Here is a 25192-nt window from a genome sequence, read left to right as displayed (position 1 = left end):
GATGGATGCTGGGTTAACGTGATGTCAGTTTATCATATCAGATAGTGCAGCACTCCCTCAGCACTGGAATTGCCAGCCTAGATTGTGCACTCAAGTCTCTGGAGTGGGGCTTGAATCCACGGCCTCCTGACTCAGGTAAGAGTGCTACCACTGAGCCATGGCTGACACCTCTCCAGTATAACTTAAAGTCAGGCCAGAGTTGAAATGTTCTTATTAAAGATGTACTGTTCCATAATTTTAAACTTTAGTTTTGTAATCCTTCGTGCTGCCTTTTAATTAGTTTGATTATGGTGTGAAGCCCAGTGCTGAAAGCGCGGCTGAGTGGCTGCACGCTTAGCAAGGGGTCCAAGTTGTAAAAGGCTAGCACCAATTAAAGCTAGTCTGCACTTCTTAAAACCAGTCTGCACATCTGAATGGGGAGGTGGTTCTTCTGGCTGGGTGTGAGTGTGAGCAGGAAGAAGTACAATGGCACAACAGGGGAGAAAGCATGCTCTGAGGCATCTTGGATGCAGCACTGGAGGCCTTCGTGTAGGAGGTGGACATGGGGCCATCTAGGAAAATGCAAAAAAGGCAATGGGAGCAGATATCCGTCGTGGTCAATGCCAGCAGTATAGCCAAGAGGACCTGTATGCAATGCTGCAAGAAGTTCAGTGACATCACACGAGTGGTCAGGATCAGTGAAGTCATCTTCAGTTGCCATATCCTTATAACTGAGCCACTAGCCTCAGACACTGCTCAATTCATCACTCCCCTTCACTCACCTACCAACAATCTCAATCAATCATGACTCATAACTCGCATTCACAGCTTCACCTCACCCTCACACACTTAGCACCGCTGCAAGCCTCACACCCACATCTCGCACCTTGCACACACTGCCAGCTATTCAGCCATAACAGGCACATCACCCAAACACATTGCACCACATTCACTGACACCCTTCCCTCTCTCTTGTAGGACAAGGTGGCTCATAACCGCAGCCAGCAGGGACTACCCGCAGGGAGACAAGCACTCCTGCATGACCTTACCCTTATGAAGGAAACGGTGCTGGAGATCATTGGAGCGGCCGTCGCTGAGCCTGTGGCAGGTAGCGTGGCCGAAACATAGCAAGGTGACGGTATCCTCATGTCTAATCCTCGTTCTCACATCCCGCTTTCCCACTCATCCCACAATCTCTTCTGATTTACAAACTGCAGATAGTGTAAGCATGCAACTCTTGCTTTACCCCCCCCCCCCCCCCTCCCATCTCACCACAACCCTTGTGCCTTTCTCCTGTATGGCTCAGAGGCATGGACCATGTACAGTAGACACCTGAAGTCACAGGAGATATATCACCAATGATGTCTCCGCAAGATCCTACAAATCCCCTGGGAGGGCAGGCGCACCAACATCAGCGTCCTTGTCCAGGCTAACATCCCCAGCATTGAAGCACTGACCACACTCGATCAGCTCCGTAGTTCGCATGCCAGACACGAGACTCCCAAAGCAAGTCCTTCACGGCAAACGAGCCAAAGGTGGGCAGAGGAAACGTTACAAGGACACCCTCAGAGCCTCCCTGATAAAGTGCGACATCCCCACTGACAGCTGGGAGTCCCTGGCCAAAGACTGCCCTAAGTGGAGAAAGTGCATCTGGGAGGGCGCTGAGCACTTCGAGTCTCAATGCCGTGAGCGTGCAGAAATCAAGCGCAGGCAGCAGAAAGAGCGTGCAGCAACCTTATCCCACCCACCCCTTCCCTCAACGACTATCTGTCCCACCTGTGACAGAGTCTGTGGCTCTCGTATTGAACTGTTCAGCCACCAAAGAACTCACTTCGGGAGTGAAAGCAAGTCTTCCTTGATTCCGAGGGACTGCCTATGATGATGATTTTAGAGGGTAGCATAGAAGGGGGAACTGCATATGGTGAGTCACCGGACACAAGTAGCTGCTGCCAGCGCAGGTGCCAGCTCACTGGGAGGGCAAGGTCGCACATAAGCTCTGCTGTACAAGACCCAGATGAGGACTTCGATGGGGTGGCCTACAGAAGAATGCTGATGGGTATGCACAATGAAATGCTTGGTGCATTGGCAGACCTGCCAGAAAACCTGAATGCAATATGAAGGAGTGTAACACCAACCTTGCACAGGGATTTGCGCAAAGTCTGGAGCCCATCCTTTTCAGCATGGAAGTAGTGGACAAATTCATTAGTGCACTTGTGAACTCATGATACAGCATCTGATGGCCGATGTCACAGCATCCATTGCAGCACGAGCAGAAGCCACCCACGTCTGAATGCTGCAGTGGAAGCTCAGCTTGCTGCCATGCAAGCGCTGACTGCTGCCATCATGGCTGCAGTTGCCAGTGTTGAAAGGGACTTGCAGGGTGTCTCAGCAGTCCAGCAATCTGTCCTCCCAACAGATTACTAGGACTGATGAGGCGCCACTCCACAGGAGCACAGGTTCCGTGGAGCACGAACCTGCTGTCCTTTCTCAGGATGACCACATTTGTGCTCCCATCCTTGCCAGCCAGCCTGGACTGCTGCCGCCCATGCTGAGATGGTGCAGTCCGAAGCCGAGCCTTGTCGGCCCTGAGCTGTTCAAGGTCATCCTTCAAGGCCATCTGCAGCCTTCCCACTGAAGGTCAGCAGCCTTCCACAAGCCATGCTGCAGCCGCTGGAGTAGCACGGTGTTGGAGCACTAGGTCAGGCAAACGCACACGGAAACAGGCACTAACGAAATGCACAAGGGTGATTAGTTGACTTTAGAATTTAATATTGGATGGTTTAATTATAAATTTGATTTGGAATGTTTGGTTTGTAATGGCTTTTATTTTTGCATTGTGCCCAAGCGGACGCTGTGATGGTCAGTAACAGAGGGAGGTAAGGTGTGGAACTGCTGGTGAATGGGGAATTGGGATTGTGTTCACTGGTACCGCAGTTGAATGAGTAGATCTCTCACATCCCGGCCAGAAAGGGGCTGTTTTGGTTGCCTCCTTCCTCCCTTCTTTCTCTTTTTCTTTTTTTCTTTCTCATTTTCTCTCTCTTTTCCGCTCCCTCTTCCTTCTCTCCCTCTTCCTTCTCTCCCTCTTCCTTCTCTCCCTCTTCCTTCTCTTCCTTTTATCCTCCTCCTACCCCTCGTCCTCCTTCTCACTCTTCGCTGTATATGTGGTGGCAAGGGCTGTGTCCTTGTGATGGCAAAATATGCAGCATGCAGCAGACCATGACGAATCTTCAGACTCATGCTGGCAAGTACTACAGGACTCTTCCAGAGCGGTCCAGCCGAAGCGTTGTTTAAGTATGCCAATGGTCTGCTCTCCGATTCCGTGTGGCAGCATGTTGCATGTTGTCCACGTTTGCTTGGATTGCACACCAGAGTGAATCATGAGCTAGATGGTCAGCGGATAACCCTGGTCACCCAGTAGCCACCCTCTGATTTGTCGTGGTGGCTCAAATGCGGATTGCTGCCAGGATGCCAAGCATTGACTTGCATGATGCGCTGAATATGATTGCACACCAGCTGGGCATTGAGGAAGTGGAATCCCTTCCGGTTATGGTACATCTCCGAATTCACATGCGGCGCCCGCAAAGCGACATGTGCGGTCAATGGTACCATGCACCATGAGGAAGTCTGCTATCTTGGCGAGGCCACTTGCCCGCTCTGGTTGCTTTTCTCTGGCAAGAGAGAATGAAATGTATTCACCTATCTTTGCATACCAGAGCCTCAGTGTCCTCCCATGTGCAACAGTGCATGGCGAACTGGGAGATGTTAGAAATATTGCTTGCTCCAGCCTGGAAGGGGCCCAACGCATAAAAGTTCATGGCAATGCTCACTTTGATGGCCACCGGCAATGTGGTCCTTGCCTGGCTCTGAAGCTGCAGTTTTGCCTGCAACAAGGAAGCAGATTTTGGTGAACACCCACTTCATGAAGCGGAGCTGTCGCGTACACTATTCCTCGCTGCGTTGAGGTAGGAGAATTGCTCCCTGAAAACGCTGGGTGTCTGTAGCCTCCTGCTGAGAGCCCTTCTACCCCTTCTTCTCCTCTTCCTCACTCTTCGAGCAACTTGTCCTCCTCTGTGTCGCCAGTGCTCATTTACATTGTCCTGCTGCAGGTCAAGCGGGATACAAACTACTGCACCCATATCTGGGAGCAACTGGACTGAGCAAAAGCCTTGAAGTAACCTGCCACACCACTCCTTGGACACTTCAGCAACTTCAAATAAGATAACAGACCACCGAACACTTGTACAAATTCACTAAGAGCCAGTACGAATCAATCAGCAACTAACCTAAAAGCATTTGATGAACCCTTTAAATAGCACTGGTGGGGGGTCCTTCCTGCTGCTGAACGCATGATCAACTGTGCAAGGTTAAGAGAGGGCGTTAGCTCCAGTGTTGAGGTCAAAAATGGCAGCACTGGTGTAAAATCAGCATTGCACGCTGATTGGTGTCACAATCTGTGTAATCTGCATACTTTCTGTGCACAAGCCCAGCACCCGCGCTAACGACCTACCCAAAATGGCATCCATCACGGCGCAAACCAGAAGTGTACGCACTCTCCTTGGTCAACATTTTGGACCCGAATCGGCATCCATAACGCCAAAAAGGTGGACACTATGGAGCCAAATCTAGTGGCAGATGTTTGTTGTGATTTGTTTGTATCCGAACATATACTATTGGACTTGCATGTCTTGCCTGTGGTTCTCAATATTGTAAATTCACGGTATTTGGCCAGCCTGATATTGGCAGGTGCCAAATTCAGGGTTGGTGCTTCCCTACTTGTAAACAAAGTCACCCTATTGTACTTTTATATCTCTCCCAACAAAACTGGGGCATATTTGTGATTTATAAGCCTAGCCAGCTGCCTTGTTATTCGGGAATGATGTGACCTAGAGCCATGTGGATTTATAAAAATAAGAGACAGATTTTAAAAGAAAATGATTGCATTGTTACTATAATTGTTTCCATAAACTGTTTTATCCTGCTTGAAAATGATTTTGGAACACTGCATCATTGATATTTATCAGATTATTCCTAAAGCAGCTGATTTACTTTGTGAAGCAATCACTAAAAGGTTAACTATGCCAACAACTTTTGTAGTACAGTTGAAAAGTTACAAAAATACAAGTTTATGAAAGGAAGCCACATTGGCTTTAAAAGAGGAGCATATGATGTAATACAAGTGGGAATAACAGTCTGTTTAAATTTTACCCATGTAAAGAGGAGCAGTTGCAGAATATTTTCTTCAATTGAACTTTTCTCTCAGGTGTTGTAGGTTTTCATATGCACTATTTAAAAAAAATAGCCCTTGCAAGGCGCACATTTTTCATGTAATTATTAGTACTATTTTTGATTTTGTTCTAGTTTTCTGCAGGTGTACATTGCCTCCTCACCATAGCAGCTCAGTGAACAGTGGATAGGTTGCTGCTATTCCACACTCCTGTTACATCACTTATATATGTATGTGTCTACCAGTTCAGAGAAGGTACACGAGGTTGCTTCCTGAGATGAAGGGGTTGTCATATGAAGAAAGGTTGAGCAGGTTGGGCCTATTCTCATTGGAGTTTAGAAGACTCAGAGGTGATCTTATTGAAACGTGTAAGATTCTGAGTGGGCTTGACAAGGTAGATGCAGAGAGGATGTTTCCCCTTGTGGGGGAATCTAGAACTAGGGTCATAGTTTCAGAATAAGGGGTCGCCCATTTAAAACTGAAATGAGGAGGAATTTCTTTGGAATTCTCTACCTCAGAGAGCTGTGGAGGCTGAGTCATTGAATATATTTAGAAACATAGAAAATAGGTGCAGGAATAAGTCATTCGGCCCTTCGAGCCTGCACCACCATTCAATAAGATCATGGCTGATCAAGGTGGAGATAAAGAGATTTTTGAAAGATAAGGGAGTCGAGGGTTATGGGGAGCGGGCGGGGAAGTGGAGTTGAGGCCAGGATCAAGGATCAAATCAGCCATGATTTTATTGAATGGCGGAGTAGGCCCGAGGGGCCAAATGGCCCACTCCTGCTCCTATTTCTTATGTTCTTATGTACCATCTTAGAAAGATTTGCAAACTCTGCTGCCTACAGCAAGAATGCTTGTGGCAGCATCTGCAAGAGTTCCTTATTTCCTTTTGTTACTTCTGAATTGAGCAAATACATTATTTTTAAATTGTCGGCGAAGCTTTTGAATGTTTACAGACTTGCTCTTGATTTATCACAAGATCTTTAATTACTATTTGACACATCCTCCAATTTGCATGATGCTGCCAGTTTTCAGTCAAGGGAGATTCATGTAAAACGCTTCGTTAAAAGGATTGACACACAATTTCTCTTTCCTGTCAAGACTATCTATTGGCATTGATGTGACTGTGTCAGTACTAAGTTGGATCTAGGTTGTGCTCTTGGGTGAACACTATATTGAACAGAGTCAGTTATTAACTTTGATCATTAATGCCATATAGCAACAGACATGTTGGGGGCGAAATTCAGAAACAGGGCACTAAGTTTTATCTTTTTGAACATTTAGCGCCCAGCGAGATAGGCTGCAAAAATTTGGGAAATTGGGCACTTACACCTCAGAAATTAAGGGAGGTGGTATCTGAGGCGCAAATGGCCTCAGTGGAATGCTGCAGAGGCGCTATTACCAGAGCTGCAGACAATTTTAGGTGACTTTCAATCAGCGATAATCAGCCTCCTGCTCATTCCAGTTCTTAAAGGGAATGTCATTTCAGGCAGCACCTGGTCATTTTCATCATTAAGAGCTGGAAGAAAGGTCTGAGATGGCTGCTCCAATTCCTCTTGGGGCCACTCGGTTCAATGACCTGGCGTTGGAGACATTGGTGGGGGCAGTGGAGAGAAGGAAGGAGGGTACTGTTCCCTCCATCTGGGAAAAGGCCAATGCCGCAGGTTTTTAGGGATATGTGGGCAGAGGTGGCTGAGGAGGTGTCAGCCAGCACCGTGGTCGACAGAAGCCTAACACAGTGCCGGAAGCAATTCAACGACCTCAGTCAGGTGGTCAAGGTGAGTACATGTTTGCACAATTCTTAGATACCAGCATCTGAGTCTAGTGTGCACACTCTGCAACCCAGCACTTAACCAAACCAGCAACCACCAACCATCTATACCTACTCACCATCACATCCTCATTTCATGTCTTGCCTACATTCACAGCTATTTAACCACGGCAAGCATATCTTCCACGTACATAACTGGACTCTTAACTCTCACAGGTTCATTTTGTTTGCAGGCCAAGATGGCACATAACAGAAGGGAGCAGCAATGGACTGGAGGGGGGGGAAACTGAACTACGGTAGCTGACTGACTTGGAAGAGTGAGTGCTGCGGCTCATTGGCCCACAGATGGTGGCCGGTGGAGACGTCGAGCCCGCTGGGGGCAACAATGGTATCTTTATCCCCCTTCTCATCCAACTTCCCCATTAAACCAGAAGGCCATACCACTTTTCAGCCTCATACTGCCTTCTTTGCTCCATTCCTGCCCTCACCTTAACGTGACTCTTGTGCCATTTATGCTTTCAGATAACCATGCAGCAGATGAGCAGCCTGTGGCTGAGCCCCTCCAAACTGAGTCATGAGGGAGAAGAGGGGGATGGGGATGAGGATGAGGAGGAGGAGGAGCCAAGCACTGTGTCACTACTTCTCTCACCCGCAGGCACCAGCTCGGATACTGGCACTATGCAGTTCTTAGAGGTTAGGTTAGTAGAGGGGTCTGCACTGGGCGATGCACAGGGGCTTAGCAGGCTGCAGCGCGGTCAAGGGGAAAGGGAACCTCGGGAGCCAGCTCCGCAGAGGGCGAGTTTGCAGGCAAGTTCTGTTGCACAGGACTCGGATGAATACCTCGATGGGGAGGCGTTAACACAAAGGGTGATGGCCATGCACGCCGACATGATTGGTGCAATGGCAAGGGTGCCCGAGAACCTGTCAACAATGGTAAGGACCGTGGAAGAGTCCGCCTCCCGCATTGTACACAGCTCTGCGCACACCATAGAGCCCATCATTGCCAGTGCACAGACGATGGTGGACTCCGAGAGAGACTGTGCCGATCCAGACCTCATGATATGTGGCAGCTTCCATTGTGGCACAAACGGAAGCAGCGCAACGTCTTGGTGCTGTAATGGAGTTGAAGGTTGCTCGCAGGAAGCTCAGCCTGCTCTCATGCAGTCTTGGCTTGATGCCATGCAAAGTCTTGGTGCTGTCATGCAGTCTCTGCTGCATGTCCCGCAAGCTCTGACTGCTGCCATCGCCACTGGGTCCACCACAGTCGACTGGGGATCTCACGGTGTCGTAGCAGCCAAGTAATATGTCCTGCAGCAGATTGGTGGGGATGCTGAGCTGCTTTCCCGGGGGAGGGACAGTGGGTCGCTGGAGCAGGAACCTGCTGCCCTCTCTCAGGATGATAGCATTCCTGATCCCAGTGTGTGCAGAGTTGTGTACAATGCGGGAGGCAGACTGCCTCATGCTCCTTACCACTGCCACTCCGCCATTGCACTTGTCGTTGCCTGTCACCCAGCCAGCCCAGAGTGCTGCCGCCTAGCCTGAGGTGGTGCAGTCTACAGCCGAGCCTTCCAGACCCAGAGCTGGTGGAGGGTGTCCTGCAAGGCCATCTGTAGTTTCTGCAGCCACAGGGGACACACTAGGGAGGAGTATTAGAATATGTCAACAAAAGAGGGGATATAAGGAAATGCACAAGGGCGATGAATAAATACACATTTTATACATTTTATTGTTGTTTTATAAATGTTGATTGGAATGTTTAATGTTTGCTGTTGTCTCTCATTTCAGTCTTGGGGCTTTGGTATGGAAGGACAAATTGATGTGGTGATGGGTTCGTCCAGAGGAAGCGGGAAGTGGGATGGAAATCAGTGGAAATGAGGTCTGATGAGACGGTTGCAGACCTCCTTTGCAGGATCGCGAGGGAGTCGCTGTCTCCTCCGTCGCGGCTGTTGTTGCTCCTGTTCATCCTCCTGTTGTTGCTCCTCCTCCTGGTCATCCTCCTCCTGAGGTGGTGGGGCTATGCCTGGTGACAATGGCTGTGCCCTCATGATGGCCAGGTTATGCAGCATGCAGCAGACGACGACAAATAGGGACACCCACTCAGGCGAGTACTGCAGAACTACCCATCGAGCAGTCAAGGCAGCAGAACTCTGGTCTGCTCAATGATGTTCCTGGTGGCGGTATGGCTCTCATTGTATGAGTGGTGGGGTTGCGGAAGGGAGTCATGAGCCAGGTGGATAGCAGATAGCCCTTATCTCTGAGCAGCCAGATTAATTTGGGGGCTGGAACAGAGCTGGCACACCAGTGTGGCACAGGATGAAGGCATCTTGGCTGCTGCCAGGATAGCGGGCATTGATGGTGAGGTTTCTGTATGTGTGGTCGCACACCAACTGCACATTAAGTGAGTGGTAGCCTTTGCAGTTACAGAACTCAGGATTGTGATGCGGTGCCCTCGAAGCGACGTGGGTGCAGTCAATGGCACCCGACACCACAGGGAGACCCGCTATCCTGGCAAAGCCACATGCACGCTTGTGCTGCTTCTCTGCTCATGGGGGAGGAGATGTTGTCCCTCCTCCTTCTGTACAGAGCATCTGTGACATCGCGGGTGGAGCAATGGACGACAAACTGGGAGATGTTGGCGATGTTTCCTGTTGCTCCCTGGAAAGATCCATTGGTGTAGAAATTGAGCGTGATGGTGACCTTGACTGCCACTGAGAGAGACTCGAGGTCTGGTTTCAGAAGATGGCAGAGTTCTGTGACCACGTCCTTGCCGAAACGCAGCCTTTGCACACACTGCTCCTCAGTGAAATTGATTTAGGAGAACTCTTACTGAAATAGCTGCGGAGAGTAAGGTTTCTTGTTGCCAGCCCTGTGGCATCTTCTTCCTCTGGCAACATGTTCCTGTGGTTCTCCCTGTCCTGCTGCCTCTGGTTCTCCCTGTCCTGCTGCCTACCTCCATGTGCCTCTTCCTGGTCTTGCTCCATGGGCCTCTCCCTGTAGTGCTCCCTCTCTTTGTCTTTGCCTTTCTCTCTCCCTCTCTATGCCTTTCTCTCTGTAATTGGCGCTGCCTTTTCTTCGTCTTAGCATCATCTGACGGTGATGTCGGAGCAGGAGGTTGAGCTCCCATGAGACGACAGAAATGTTGTCAGTTCAAAACTTCCGAGAGATATACAGGGGAAAAGTTAGGAGGCAGAAATCGCCTTGAGGTAAAAATCGCTGCTATCGGTCCACCAGCCACTCTGCCTATCTATTGTAAAGCAGAAAAAAATAATGGCCTACAGAAAATAGTTTTCAAGATGGCGCATTTAAATAGCGCTGCTCCATCCGGTTCCCACCTGTAACTCGACAGCTGAAGCTGTCGTTGTCATCGGCAGATGCTAAGGTAGGTTGCACGGGGTAATTTAACTTCCGGGACGGTATGGTGGCGATGTATACGGCGATGACCTAATTAATCATTGCCGCGCGCAGCCCAGCAGGAGCGGGGAGCTACCTTGTAGCGCTTCCGCAAAACCCCCGTCCAATTCTGCGGGGGGCAATTTTTGCACCATACTCGGGCGAAAACCATTTTGCTTCCTGTTAGCGCAATTTCGTTCCTGTTTTATACTTCTCTCCTTTTAGCAAATAATTCCAGGAGCCCTGTTTATGCATTTTGCTAGTTCTGAAATATTATTCATCATATACCTTTTATTTGCACTTCGTTAGCTCCTAAACGAGATATGCTACCAGAACCAGGACATGAACAAGACATGTCCACAATTCAAATGACTTCTCAAGTATTGAGTGTGACTTAGGGTAAAGGGAATGGCTTCAACCCTAGCTATTGAGGACCTTCCAATTGTAACATGATCATTCCCACCACACTGCAAGCGAGAGACATGTGGAAAATCTACTCTGGTAGTACATTTCAGATAGGAATTTTTCATTTATCAGCCCTACATATTAATTTTATCAATTACTTTATTGGATTATTATATGAGCACTTCACAGACCACCTTCCTGAAACAAAAACCAGAGCCTGTTTGTCTATAAGTGTTTTGGGAATTAAATTTTTTTAGTTATTCTCTGATTACTTTGGGTTCAGAGCGTTTTTTTCTTGGAACTCTTGGACCTGCTCACTTACTTTTCAGATGGAGGTACTGCATATAAATTGATGAAAGATCCCCAACAAATTAACGCAGACAATCGATTCTGAGTTTTTCATTCACAGGCTTGTAGGCATAGAAAATAAGTGCAGGAGTAGGCCATTCGGCACTTAGAGCCTGCACCACCATTCAATGAGTTCATGGCTGAACATGCAACTTCAGTACCCCATTCCTGCTTTCTCGCCATACCCATTGATCCCCCTAGTAGTAAGGACTACATCTAACTCCTTTTTGAATATATTTAGTGAATTGGCCTCAACAACTTTCTGTGGTAGAGAATTCCACAGGTTCACCACTCTCTGGGTGAAGAAGTTTCTCCTCATCTCGGTCCTAAATGGCTTACCCCTTATCCTTAGACTGTGACCCCTGGTTCTGGACTTCCCCAACATTGGGAACATTCTTCCTGCATCTAAGCTGTCTAAACACGTCAGAATTTTAAACGTTTCTATGAGAGCCCCACTCATCTAAACTCCAGTGAATACAAGCCCAGTTGATCCAGTCTTTCTTGATATGTCAGTCCCGCCATCCCAGGAATCAGTCTTCTCCCCCACCATTTTACCCCACCAGAGAGAATGATCGTGTAGTGATTATGGAATTGAATGAGCCACACTGATGTTGAGAGTTCAAATCCGACCATGGCAAGTAGTGAAATTTAGTTCAATAAATCTATTCATTTTGGGATGGACACAGAAGAAATGACCTTAGAAATTTGTCAGATGTTTGGAAAAACCAGGTAATAGAACCTGCCACCCGTAGACAGCAGTCTCACCCACAATATGTAGTTTAGTCTTCATGCCCGCTGAAGTGGCCAAACAAGCCACTCAGTTGTAAAAATAATCGGTACATAAGGCCAATCACCACCTCAGAGCAACTAGGGATAGGCAATAAATGCAGCCTTGTCTGTTCCCACAGCTCAAATATTTTTTTTTAATTTGGAAGGTTACAGCAGCCAGAAAATAAACCTGCAAACTATGACTTAAAAAACAACTGTGTAGGCATACAGTAAATTGAACATGTACTTCGGCATTGCGAGCCTGGGGCAGTATGAGGGAACAGGTTCTTGAAGTAGTTCTGTAATTTAAATAACCTATTGTTATCTCTTACTGTGGTGATCTTTTAAATGAACGGTGCATTCTTCCAGCATGAGACTTACCCATACAGAATGAGTGGAAATGCCCCCTTGAAGATATGTGGCTCCAGTGGTGCACCAGACTTCTAAAGGACCAGTTGTCCAGTGGATCTTGCCATTTGAGTGATGGATACTGAGGGAGGTCTGTGTTGTCAGAGGGACGTCTTCCAGATCAGACGTTAAAACTGAGGCCCCTCCTCCTGGCTCAAATAGTACTCTTCACAGAAGAGCTGGGAAATTCTTCCAGTGTCCTGGCCAACATTTATCCTTCATCTAACACCACCAAAATAGTTCATTTGGTTGCTATTTCCTTGCTATTTGTAGGATCTTATGCACAAATTGGCTGTAATGTTTGCCTACATAATAGTTCAAAACAATTTATTGCCTATGAATTGCTTTGGGAGGACATGAAATGTGCTATATAAATACAAATATTTGAATGTAGTTCAGTTTCCACATAGAATGAGGAATACTTCTGATAATCTACACTTTACAGTAACTCACTGGTAGAAAATATGCATTAATGTTTGCCGTGGCCATTTACAGTGCAACTCTAGTAATTGTGGTTAAAGTTTGTGCAAATCCATGCAAGGATCTCTTTTGGCAATTATTGTGTGACCATACTGTTGATAATGAACTTTGCAATATAGATGATCCCCATCAATGTAAATCCCTACAAAAGAAGATTATATTGCAATAGTAACAATCCATCTGTAGTTTCCAGCACAACTTAATCCAATGGAATTTTTTGCATCATTGCTTAGCCGTTGATTTCAATAATGTTTTGGTTTAGATCGAAAGTTACTTTTCCAGCTGTTTTAAAATTGTGTTTGCTGGGAAATAGAAATGCCTAATTTGGTAGTCTTAGGATTAATAACTGAGTCATTAAATTGAACTGAACTGCAGTTATTTCAATTAAGACCTCATGAATACATTGGCATGCATTGTCAGCCCAATGCTATTCTTTTTAAATCTCTGAAAACAGCATTTAGATTTATCAGTATTTATATTAAAGTAAAAGTTATGATCAATGAGAGGCAAGGTGATTAAAATTCTAATATAATTTGCTGTCGTATGACAATTTTAAATCTGTACATTTTAGTACATGTTGATTAGATGCTGAAAAATATGGCAAAGATATTGTATACAATTGAGGCTAAATATTTGATCAGTATTTCTTATTTGCATTGTCAAAGAGGGTATGAATTTTTAATAGCCTAATTAGCAGTTGAGAGAGTTGTTCTGTAAATTAGGGCACTTATTTTTTTCCATCGAGTTGCACAATAATTTGCATGCTTTCTTAAGTCATGGCAAAATATGGAATAACATGTGTCCAAACTGCTTTGTTTGTTATTTGGTCATTTGTCACATCACGCTTGCAACTACTTCCATTCAGGTCCTTTCACATTTAGACAGGGTTTCTACTTGTTATTGTTAAGATCTTTGTTTGTACAGGAAGCATTGGCCACCAGGGAGGGGGAAATGCTTCATCCTATTGGCCATTGGATTGGAATGGGACCTGGTACACCTCTGTCCATTCAGAGGTGTGTCTTAAGAATCCCATGAGCTGCAAGGTCTTGAAGTGAGCCTGCAGGAAAGAGTCCCAAACTTGAGGTTTCCTACCTGCAGGCACAATCTACTCATCATTTGCAGATATCCCACAAGTTCTTCATCTGTATGTTTACTTTGGAGTGTGTTGGGTTGAACCACAGCTGAGGGATGCACTTTCTTGTTGCCTACATCGAAAGTTGGGTCAGCCCGAATGTAGTGGGTTTCCCTTGCCCCAGTAAGCCAAGGAGTCATGATGTTGGATCTAGTGAATATGATCATCATGAGTTTGGTGGGTGGGGTGGGGGCCAAGACCAGAATGTGTGCTGAAGTATGCTCTTAAGCTGCTATGTCACAGGGCTGAGGCTTTTAGAGTTTGTGAGAAGAGGTATATGTGGTGGAGGAATTGGAGATTTTCTTTCCTCAGCCTCCTGTAGGAGATAGTCATTAGGTGCAGCTTTAGTGCCTCTATATTATTCCCTTGAGAATGGATGGGCCAAGTCACATTTCCAGCACTCCGGTAGGCTGGATTAGGGTACCTGTACTTGGAAGATTTCAACTGTGATCATCTTTTGTGCAATGGGAAACAAAAGTTCTTTCAGGCTAAGTAATTTTAACACAGGCCACTTGTGTGTCCATCTAGAATGATCATCGATACTGCACAATTACCAAAGATAATACGGCTATTATTGTCTGGCTGTGCTACAAATTCTATTTTAATTTAAAATATTATGTTAAGAGTTAAAAATTGGACTTTTCAGAGCAGGCTTTCATAGCTAACTTTTTTTTTTAGCTGATATAGTCGCATTGCTCATAGTGAGACAAGTAAATAAATGATGTAACTAAATCTATTGCAGGTAAATAAATTTATTTCACATAGCAGCTACATTCATAAATAAATATCTACATGTATCACGGGGGAGCAGCTCCTGACCTTCACTGTCCTTGTCCTTCGGTTTAAGGTGTGGGTTTTTATTGCAAGGACCAAGAAATGTATAAAACTTAAGAGAAGACGAAACTAATTTATATCTTTCCTTCTTCACCAAGTAACTCTGCAATAGTACTTAATATTAAATTATGAGGGCAGGTTCCATAAATGTGGCTTCTATTCCCTTGAGTTTAGACGGTGGTAGTCTAATCGAGATGATCTTGTGAAGCGCCTTGGGACGTTTTACTGCGTTAAAGGCGCTGTTGTTGTTTAAAAATGGTAAACGGATTTGATAAGAGTAGATTGAGAAACATATTCCTCTGGTGGAGAATTCCTCTGGGAGCAGGAGTAGGCCCCTTGAGCTTGCTCCGCCATTCAATAAGATCATGGCTGATCTGACCTTGGCCTCAACTCCACTTTCCTGCCCACTCCCCATAACCATTGACTCCTTTAAAGGGAACATTGTTGGTGTTTATACTCCACACGAGTCTCTTCCAATTCCATCCTCATCTCAGCCTTTCTATTCCCTTTTCTCTCATGTACTCATCTAGTTTCTTTTTGAAAGTATCCAAGATCATAGGATGCCTTGGCTATAACTTTTCTATGACTGCCATCAACTCTGGTGTGTAATTGAAAAACGTGTCGTCAGTGGTCCTGCCGTGACCTGGTCTTGGTTCCCCCACTCATTCCACCCTACCCTGATTTGGGGATTTGAGTATAGGAGCAGGGAGGTCTTACTGCAGTTGGACAGGGCCTTGGTGAGGCCCCACCTGGAATATTATGTACAGTTTTGGTCTCCTAATCTGAGGAATGACGTTCTTGCTATTGAGGGAGTGCAGCGAAGGTTCACCAGACTGATTCCAGGGATGGCTGGACTGTCATATGAGGAGAGACTGGATCAATTGGCCTTTATTTACTGGAGTTTAGAAGGATGAGAGGGGATCTCATAGAAACATAAGATTCTGACGGGACTGGACAGGTTAGATGCGGGAAGAATGTTCCCGATGTTGGGGAAGTCCAGAACCAGGGGACATAGTCTTAGGATAAGGGGTAGGCCATTTAGGACTGAGATGAGAAACTTCTTCACTCAAAGTTGTTAACCTATGGAATTCCCTGCCGCAGAGAGTTGTTGATGCCAGATCATTGGATATATTCAAGAGGGAGTTAGATATAGCCCTTACGGCTAAGGGGATCAAGGGGTATGGAAAGAAAGCAGGAAAGCGGTATTGAGGGAATAATCAGCCATGATCTTATTGAATGGTGGTGCAGGCTTGAAGGGCCAAATGGCCTACTCCTGCACCTATTTTCTATGTTTCTATATTTCTAGAACAAAGGGCATAATCTTAAAATTAGAGCTAGGCCATTTAGGAGTGAAATGAGGAAGCACTTTTTCCACAGAAAGTGTAGTGGAAATCTAGAAGACTGTGGATGCTGGGTCAATTGAAATTTTCAAGACCGTATGCGATCGATAGATTTTTAAAATAAAAGCAGAAAATGCTGGAAATACTCAGCCGGTCAGGCAGCATCGGTAGAGTGAGAAACAGAGTTAACGACCCTGAATTCGCGGTCAGCGGCGTAGCTAAGGAGTATGCCCACAACATCCGAAGGAAATCCGCACTTGCCTCGTGCGAACCCCCCTTCAAGAATTTGCTTTCAGACACTGCAGAGCTGTGCACAGCATATTGCTCCATGGAGCCCAGGGACGCACCATTGTTCGTATGTGAACCTGGCATTACCTGGGCCAGTACTCCTTTCGCTTCCTGACTCCTGCCAATCAGGAAACACAGGAGATTGCTGATTTGTATGATTTATAGAAGACAAGATAGTATCAAGCAATTATTAAAAAGTACAGACCTAAGCTTCATGGAGGTACAAACTATGAGCTGACGGGAGTACATCACATTTACATTTACAGTATCAGCTGCAGTAAACTGCATAAGCTTGACAGCAACTGAAATCTTTGAAACAACAAATAATGGGGCAATATTTATTTTAACATTCTGACACTCTTTAAAGTTGTGTAAATCAAAGAATTTATGTTTGACCTGGGAACCTGACAGACAATTGATTTACTTAATACTCCCAAAGTGAAGTTCTAGGTACGGGTTTACTGATTTAGACGAGGGGATTAAATGTAGTATCTCCAAATTTGCGGATGACACTAAGTTGGGTGGCAGTGTGAGCTGCGAGGAGGATGCTATGAGGCTGCAGAGTGACTTTGATAGATTAGGTGAGTGGGCAAATGCATGGCAGATGAAGTATAATGTGGATAAATGTGAGGTTATCCACTTTGGTGGTAAAAACAGAGAGACAGACTATTACCTGAATGGTGACAGATTAGGAAAAGGGGAGGTGCAATGAGACCTGGGTGTCATGGTACATCAGTCATTGAAGGTTGGCATGCAGGTACAGCAGGCGGTTAAGAAAGCAAATGGCATGTTGGCCTTCATAGCGAGGGGATTTGAGTACAGGGGCAGGGAGGTGTTACTACAGTTGTACAGGGCCTTGGTGAGGCCACACCTGGAGTATTGTGTACAGTTTTGGTCTCCTAACTTGAGGAAGGGCATTCTTGCTATTGAGGGAGTGCAGCGAAGGTTCACCAGACTGATTCCCGGGATGGCGGGACTGACCTATCAAGAAAGACTGGATCAACTGGGTTTGTATTCACTGGAGTTCAGAAGAATGAGAGAGGATCACAAAGAAACATTTAAAATTCTGACGTGTTTGGACAGCTTCGATGCAGGAAGAATGTTCCCAATGTTGGGGAAGTTCAGAACCAGGAGTCACAGTCTAAGGATAAGGGGAAAGCCATTTAGGACCGAGATGAGGAGAAACTTCTTCACCCAGAGAGTGGTGAACCTGTGGAATTCTCTACCACAGAAAGTTGTTGAGGCCAATTCACTAAATATATTCAAAAAGGAGTTTGATGTAGTCCTTACTACTAGGGGAGATTAAGGGGTATGGCGAGAAAGCAGGAATGGGGTACTGAAGTTGCATGTTCAGCCATGAACTCATTGAATGGTGGTGCAGGCTCCAAGTGCCGAATGGCCTACTCCGGCACCTATTTTCTATGTTTCTCTGAATACTGGGGACCTTTCTTTGTCTCTCCTTTTATACAGATATACATGACTCCGAAGCGGAATCTAAAACTAAAAGGCTGTCATTATAATAAAATCTGTAACTGCAGTCTTCTCATAGTAACAATCTGTCATTGTAAATCTCTCATTAGAACAAAGTATGTTGATTCAAAATTCACAAACATCAGTTGTTACAAACCTCTGATAACACATACTGGCAATGCATGTCTCTCATTACTTTACACTCTGATTATTAACTTCTCATTTTTTAAAAAAAGGTTACAAACCACTCATTTAATGCGTTATCCAGTGTGTTTACAAATACTTCATTATGATAACCTCTTAAAACAAATCTCCCATTATATCATTGTCTTGTTACAAATCTTTTTGTAATACAATTTTCTCATCCAGTTCCCTCACGCTGTGCAACAGGCATCCTGCACCTGCTTGCATCAGATTTATAAATGTTCATCTTAATTACCTCGCAGTAGGTGGGCAATTAGCTCAACTACTTGCCAGCACATTCATTTGTTTGAGGAAATGAAAGACGCAGCAAAGCCTATGTGCAGTTGGAACTTGACAGATCGCAAGTTCGGGATTTAGCGCCTGTGCAAGATCATGCAGAAATCCCCAAATTGTTATCAATTTCAAAGGTGGTATGACAGCGTACTCTAAGAACCTGTGAGAGTAAGCTCCCTCCTGTCTGGAGTCAGCAGTCAGAATGGCTCAAATTACGCTTTGCAAAGTCACTGATTATGTAGGCAGGACGTGTTTTGGGAGTGATTGAAGAGTGGACCAGGTTGTCCTTGAGGGAAAAGTCCCTTTAGAATGCTGAAAGGGGAGCGGAGGGGAAAATATGTTTGGTGTTGACATGGTGATGGAGGTGGTGGAAATGGTGGAGGATGATCTGTTGAATGTGGAGACTGGTCGGGTGGCAGGTGATGATAAGGGGAACCCAATCATGTTTCTGGGAGGGAGGGGAAGGGGTGAGTAGGAAGTGTGGGAAATGAGACAGTCACAGTTGAGGGCCCTGTCAACCACGGTGGAGGGGAACCCTCGGTTGCGGAAAAAGGAAGACATAATGGAAGCATTGTTGTAGAAGGTGACATCGACGGAACAGATGTGACGAAGAAACTGAGTGAATGGAATAGTGTCCTTGCAGGAAATGGATGGAAGGAAGTGTAGACAAGGTAGCTTGTGGGAATCTGGGCTTATAGTAGATAGTGTTTGGCAACCTATCCCCAGAAATGGAGATAAAGAAGTCGAGGAATGGAAGGGAAGAGTTGGGAGATGTACTATATGAAGGTAAGGGAGTAGTGAAAATTTGAACCAAACTTTTTGAAGTTTTCCAGGTCAGGATGAGAGCAGGAAGTAGCACCGATAACAGTCATCGATGTACTGGAAAAAGAGGTGAGGGAGGGGACCTGAGTAGGACTGGACCAAAGAATCTTCCATGTATTCCACGAAAAGGCAGGCACTGCCAGGACCCATATGGGTTCCCATAGCGACACCTTTTATTTGAATGAAGTGAGAGGATCGAAGGAGTTGTTCAGTGTAAGAAAGAAGTTCAGCCAGGCAGAGGAACTTGGTGGTGGATATAAAAGTCTAGAATACTATAGCATATTCTTCAGTCGCTTACAAGCCTTTATTTACAGAGACACATTACATACCATGCACCCCAAAGATCAGCTAAAGCTCCTTCCCGAGTCTGCTCCCATCTAAAAATGAACACGAGAATCCTCAATTAATACCCATGACCTGAATACAATTAACTGGATAGGGACTGGTTTCGCCTCCATTCAAGGAAGAAGTGGAGGGCCGTAGAAGGGTGGGGGCGGGGAAGGATGGAGGCCCTCTACATCAATGATGAAAAATCAATAGATTTTTGTTAGGTAAGGGTATCCAGGGATATGGTGCACAAGCAGGAAAATGGTACTGTGCTACAGATCAGCCATGATCTAATTAAGTGGCAGAACAGGCTCAAGGGACTGAATGGCCTATTCCTGTTCCTATGTTACTAAAAGATTCTGCTGAAGTAAATGTTTGAATTCAGGGCTTGTATGCAGAAAACTTGAATAAGGATGAAGCCACTTGCATTAATTGATGGTCATCTCTTGATGGTCATAAGTAAAAGAAACATATCTGCTGTAACTATTTAGAATAATATAAAAAGTTTTGGATAGCAAAGTTTCATTTGTTACACATTTGCAACATTCTGTATGTGCTAAATAAAGAGCTATTTAAATATAATAAGTTATTACATATTTTCAGCAAAGTTACTTCAGAAAAAGTTGAGTAATTCAAGCTCTACCAAATAAAAGCTGAAATTGGTTTCTCAGGATGTTTTCCTATCAATGGTTTTTCATAACTGGAGAGGGAGATTTACAAAAGGCAAACGTTTTGCTGTCAATCGTTTTTTTAAAAAAAATCTTTAATATATCCTTAATAGTTTTCATTCGTTTTTTTTATCTGCTTTCCTTGCTTTTGACCTCTGTTTTTTACATCTTCATTTGTCATGGTTCTATGAATATAAAATTTGATCCAGTCATTTGTAGGAAATGTGTGTATGCAGGTATGATGAACAAAACACGTGAAACAGGTGAACGACGTGTTTTTTTATTTGTTGGCGCAGTCAATCTCCTATGGCATTGCACACAAGGGGTTGAGACCAAGTGTTGTGTTCAGCTGAAGTGGCATTACAAAGTCATATATTCTGTCCTTTATTTTTATACAATGCTTTGATTGTTTTAATTATTATAGTTAAATAATAACACTTAGATCATTTTGGGAATTGGTTGTTTGGGAGTAGTACAGGTTGAGGATCTGGGAGATATAAACTGTGGTGCTATGATGATGGGAAGGTGTAATTATGGTGTAACAAGTTTACATAGGCAGTTTCCATTGTAAATGTGTATAAAGGCATTAATGGTAAAAACAAGTTGCTGCAAAAATGTTACAAAGGTGTCACAAGGTGAATTGAGGTTTTATGAACAGGAAGTGTTTACAGATGTAAGGTTTTTCTCCTGTGACATTATGTTAGTGAATCCTCTTCTCACCTAATCTTTCTGTCTTCCTCATTCAGTTGTCGTGACCTCTATATGTTTCTGTCTCTTTCACGAATCTTGGCCTTCTAGAAAGCGTGAAACTTCTTTATCTATTGACCTATACTCATAATCCCCTCTCTGCATCAATCTTGGTTGCTTTCCCCCTCCCTCTCTCTCTCTCCTTTCTCTTAACTGCAATATCGCACATTAGAAGGGAGAGTGTTTCTAAAGTGATCTGGAGAAGTATCACCGATGGAAAGTTGTGGAGTGAGCCAAGCCAGGAGCCAGTGAAGGTTACAGAACAGAGGCACCAGGAGTAGGGGTGGAATGATTCTAGTGGAAAGTTTTGAAGGTCAAGCTAGGGAACGTCGTGGGGCCAAAAGCCTGTGCAGTTCGTAAAAAATAGGTGCCAGGAGTGGGGCCAAACGGGATGAAATGCTCGAGGACAGGCTGGGAATTAAGAGGCAATAGCAATGGAGCTTGGATGACCGGGATACAACCATACATGAACAAAAGAAGATTTGAAAAAAGTACAAATAATAAGCAAACCATTTTGTACTCCAGGCCAGAAATGAAATTTAGAGAGGGACTGGAAGCAAAAGTCGCCAGGGCAAGCTAGGATGTCGATAAGCAAGACACTTAAAATAAAAATGTAAAAAAAAATCAACATAGACCAGCTATTGATATTAAAATTTAAAAAAATAAATAAACCTCAGCCAGCAGATGGAGCATACAAAAGCTGTGGCAAAGCCTCACTGCACCAATGTAGCCAAGCATTACAGATAACTTAAAATAAAATTTCAACATTCTATTTGAGCACCACCTAGTGGTGGCACAGTTAAGTGTGGAAATATTCCACAGCCGTTTCAATGGACTGTGCAACTTACGCTTTGATCTTAATGGCCCATAAATTGCGGCCTCTCCAGGTGCATACGACATGCGCATGCACTCAAAGAGGTCCTCGCAAGCTCACTTGCGACCTTTCAAAATTTCTTTTGACAGATCGCTCGCCTCCCAACTCTTGTCCAGCGAATGTCCTTCAAGCTCTTGCGCCTGGTAAAAGCAAGCGTCAGGCCTGCTTTTTACCAGCGTAAGAGTTTTAAAAGATAGAAAAAATAAATGTTATTACTTATTTTTATATTAAAAACCCTGCCCATGAAGATAAGTTTATGTTTAACGGTATTAAAAAAAAATTTTAAATTTCAAAAAAATACATTCTTCTCTCAAACATTTAATTTAATTACATTTTTTTTTAAGTGACGTGTTTATTTTATTAATTTTTGTGTTTTCTTTTTTTTTAGGGGTATTCCCATTCATAGAAATGGGAGCTCTGAGCTCTCATTACTATGAATGAGAATACTACATTTTCATTGGTGGTCCAGGCCCATGTGATCCTAGGATGTGTGGGCCTCTGCGCTAGACTGCGCAGCTAGGCCTGGGGCCCGAAGTCTACATAGGAACGGGACCACCAGGTATTTTCGGTTTTTTTGTGGTCGGAGGCATCCGCCCGAGGGAAGCCTCTGACCGCAATTTTTGGCCCAATATCCCATTGTTCGCCCCTGGTGTCGCTTGTAGGAAGTCTGACCATGTACTCTCACTTTTACTGCTCCCCTGGGCGTCTGCCTCGTCTACGGCTTCTCTCTTGCTATTCTGTTCTGTTCCTTTCTTGCCTCCTTATTTGGGTTTCTCTTGTCTCTGTATTAATTTCTGCTTCTATTTATTATTATTTTCTTTGGGTGAGTTGGTGGTTGGTGTGACGGGGATGTGAGTTACCATGGGTAACTGGCCACATTTCCCAGTGGTATTGGAAAGCAACCTGAGGAGGCTAGTGCTCTACTCCCTTCTCCCACGTGGCACTATTGCCCCTCCAATGCCCCACTGTATACCCAAAATCCAATCATAAAGAATCCACGTACATAGTACCCTGGCTTACGCAGGTTTTTGCATCATTTATTTTTGACCAAGACTCATATTAGCGGTAGTTATGGCAGTACAAAAGGAATATGTCTGCATGGATTGAGACACGGCCCCTGCTGTTGGCCCTTGTTTTTATCATTCATTGTGGATGTTGCAACATTCCAGCACAATGCTAACTACAGCTAACCTTGGTTCCCAGACTAACTGCAGTCTATTCGACCATGGCAATCTCTTTCTCACCACAGGTTTTCTGGTTACTGCTAACTCACAGACATTTAAGCATAAGAAAAAGGGTTACATGTTATACAGGTTATACTTGCATGCAGTTGATGATTACAAACTGCTACATTTAATCCTTACATATAATTATAAATCTATTACTGATGATTATAAGATATTAATGGTTGTAATATATCAAAACAAGTATTGGAAAAAAAACAACTAACATGTAATTCATAACAATCTTACAGTCCCTGCCTCTTATCTTAGTCTCTGGAATTCCATTAATTCTCAACTTTTCTCTCAGACGGACTGTCACTTAGGTAACAAGGCTTGTTGGAGTCTGCATTTTTAATATTTGGTCAAGCATGCCTCTTTTTCTTCCATTTTAAAATCTAACCGGGTCTACCCAAGGCATATTACACTAGTTTAAAATTATGATTATTCAAGAATCGCCGTGCATTGACTAACAGTTACATAATACAAACTTAAACCTACAACTAATAATGCTTATTTCATTTCGTCCATGTTAGCTAGTGGGAATCTGAAATGGAGATTTCTCAAGATTCTTGCACACTAGAGAATGGGAGGACGGAGGTTGATGCCAGCCGAGACTGGGCAGAGGCACCAGAGCAATTACCCTCTGCCTCTAGCACCATTTCACCTCAAGATTACACTTGATCATGTCTTCCCAATGCCAAAGGATGTCAACAAGTATATAGAAATAGTAATGCATATTCAAAAACTTAGCTGAAGAAAGATTTAGCAGTGAAAGATCGAGACCTACAGTGCACCTCTGGTGGTGGAGCTTGCAGTTGGCAAGCAAAAGTGCTGCACAGTGCCACTAATGATGGGAGGCTGACAACTGTCTGCTGAAGACTCTAAAGTGTCAATTCCAAGTGCCACCACCCATCATAAACCGGATAGCAGTAGTGTAGAAATGGTATTATCACTTATCTCACCTTTTATGCTGGCACTCCAGCCACTGCTATCTGAGGTAGGTGCAGCATGGAGTCAGTTGCGGAAGAAAGGCCACTTGTAATGCACAAATTGGAGTCTGTAATGCACATAGAACACCAGTTGCGATTGTGACGTACATGATCGGCCTCACCAGCAGCCCTTAAAGAGATAACCGAAGGTCACTCAAAAGTTGACCCAAAAATATTTCTAATTTTTATAGGAGCAGGAGTGTCACCAACAGTCCTTTTCTGTGATCTTTGCTAGTAAAATGGCACTTCTGTTCTGAAGGCTCATTGCTTGTCACTTTCAGGTAGAAGGTTACAAGCACCAGTTAGAAAGACACAGCATTTTAAGACTGTTGTATCTGTAACAAAGTTTGATTTCTAGAGTGTGACATCTATACATGTGATAATCCTGTTTTTAATATATTATGTACAATAGTACATTTCCTATGATGCTGTTCATGAGACATGGACCATGTACAGCAGACACCTCAAGTCACTGGAGATACCACCAACGATGTCTCTGCAAGATCCTACAAATCCCCTGAGAGGACAGACGCACCAAAATCGGTGTCCTCGCCAGGCCAACATCCTCAGCATTGAAGCACTGACCACACTTGATCAGCTCTGCTGGGCAGGCCACATTGTTCGCATGCCTGACACAAGGCTCCAGAAGCAGATGCTCTACTCGGAACTACTTCACGGCAAGTGAGCCAAAGGTGGGCAGAGGAAACGTTACAAGGGCACCCTCAAAGCCTCTCTGATAGTGCGTCATCCCCACTGACACCTGGGAGTCCCTGACCAGAGACCGCCCTAAGTGGAGGAAGTGCATCTGGGAGGGCACTGAACACCTTGAGTCTCATTGCCGTGAGCATGCAGAAAACAAGCGCAGGCAGCAGAAAGAGCGTGCGGCAAGCCAGTCCACCCACCCCTTCCCTCAACAACTATCTGTCCCACCTGTGACAGAGTCTGTGGTTTTCATATTGGACTGTTCAGCCACCTAAGAACTCACTTTTAGAGTGGAAGCAAGCCTCCCTCGATTCTGAGGGACTGCCTATGATGATGATGGTTCACGATAAGTCGGAAGAGACCGGAGTGTTATGCTGTATAATGCACAATGTATTATTTTGTTGGCATGGTGGAGCTGTGTCCATTTAAGGTTACAAAGTCTACTTGTTAAATAAAGAGAGCCTCAGGTCTTTGAGTTAATTGTTGTTTGGTAAAGGAAGTTTGCAAATTGTCAGTTTCAGAC

At 44.7% G+C, this 25192-nt stretch overlaps 1 protein-coding gene across 4 annotated transcripts in view; it reads left to right on the top strand.

The window, feature by feature from the left end:
• strn3 (striatin, calmodulin binding protein 3) overlaps positions 1–25192 on the top strand; it is a 231786-nt gene that overhangs the window by 167449 nt on the left and 39145 nt on the right. The gene's annotated exons all lie outside the window — the stretch shown is intronic.

The sequence above is a fragment of the Pristiophorus japonicus genome, chromosome 4 (genome assembly GCF_044704955.1).
Source record: "Pristiophorus japonicus isolate sPriJap1 chromosome 4, sPriJap1.hap1, whole genome shotgun sequence".
Lineage (NCBI taxonomy): Eukaryota > Metazoa > Chordata > Chondrichthyes > Pristiophoridae > Pristiophorus > Pristiophorus japonicus.
Note: the sequence above shows the minus strand (reverse complement) of the source record. Positions and strands in the feature narration are given on the sequence as shown.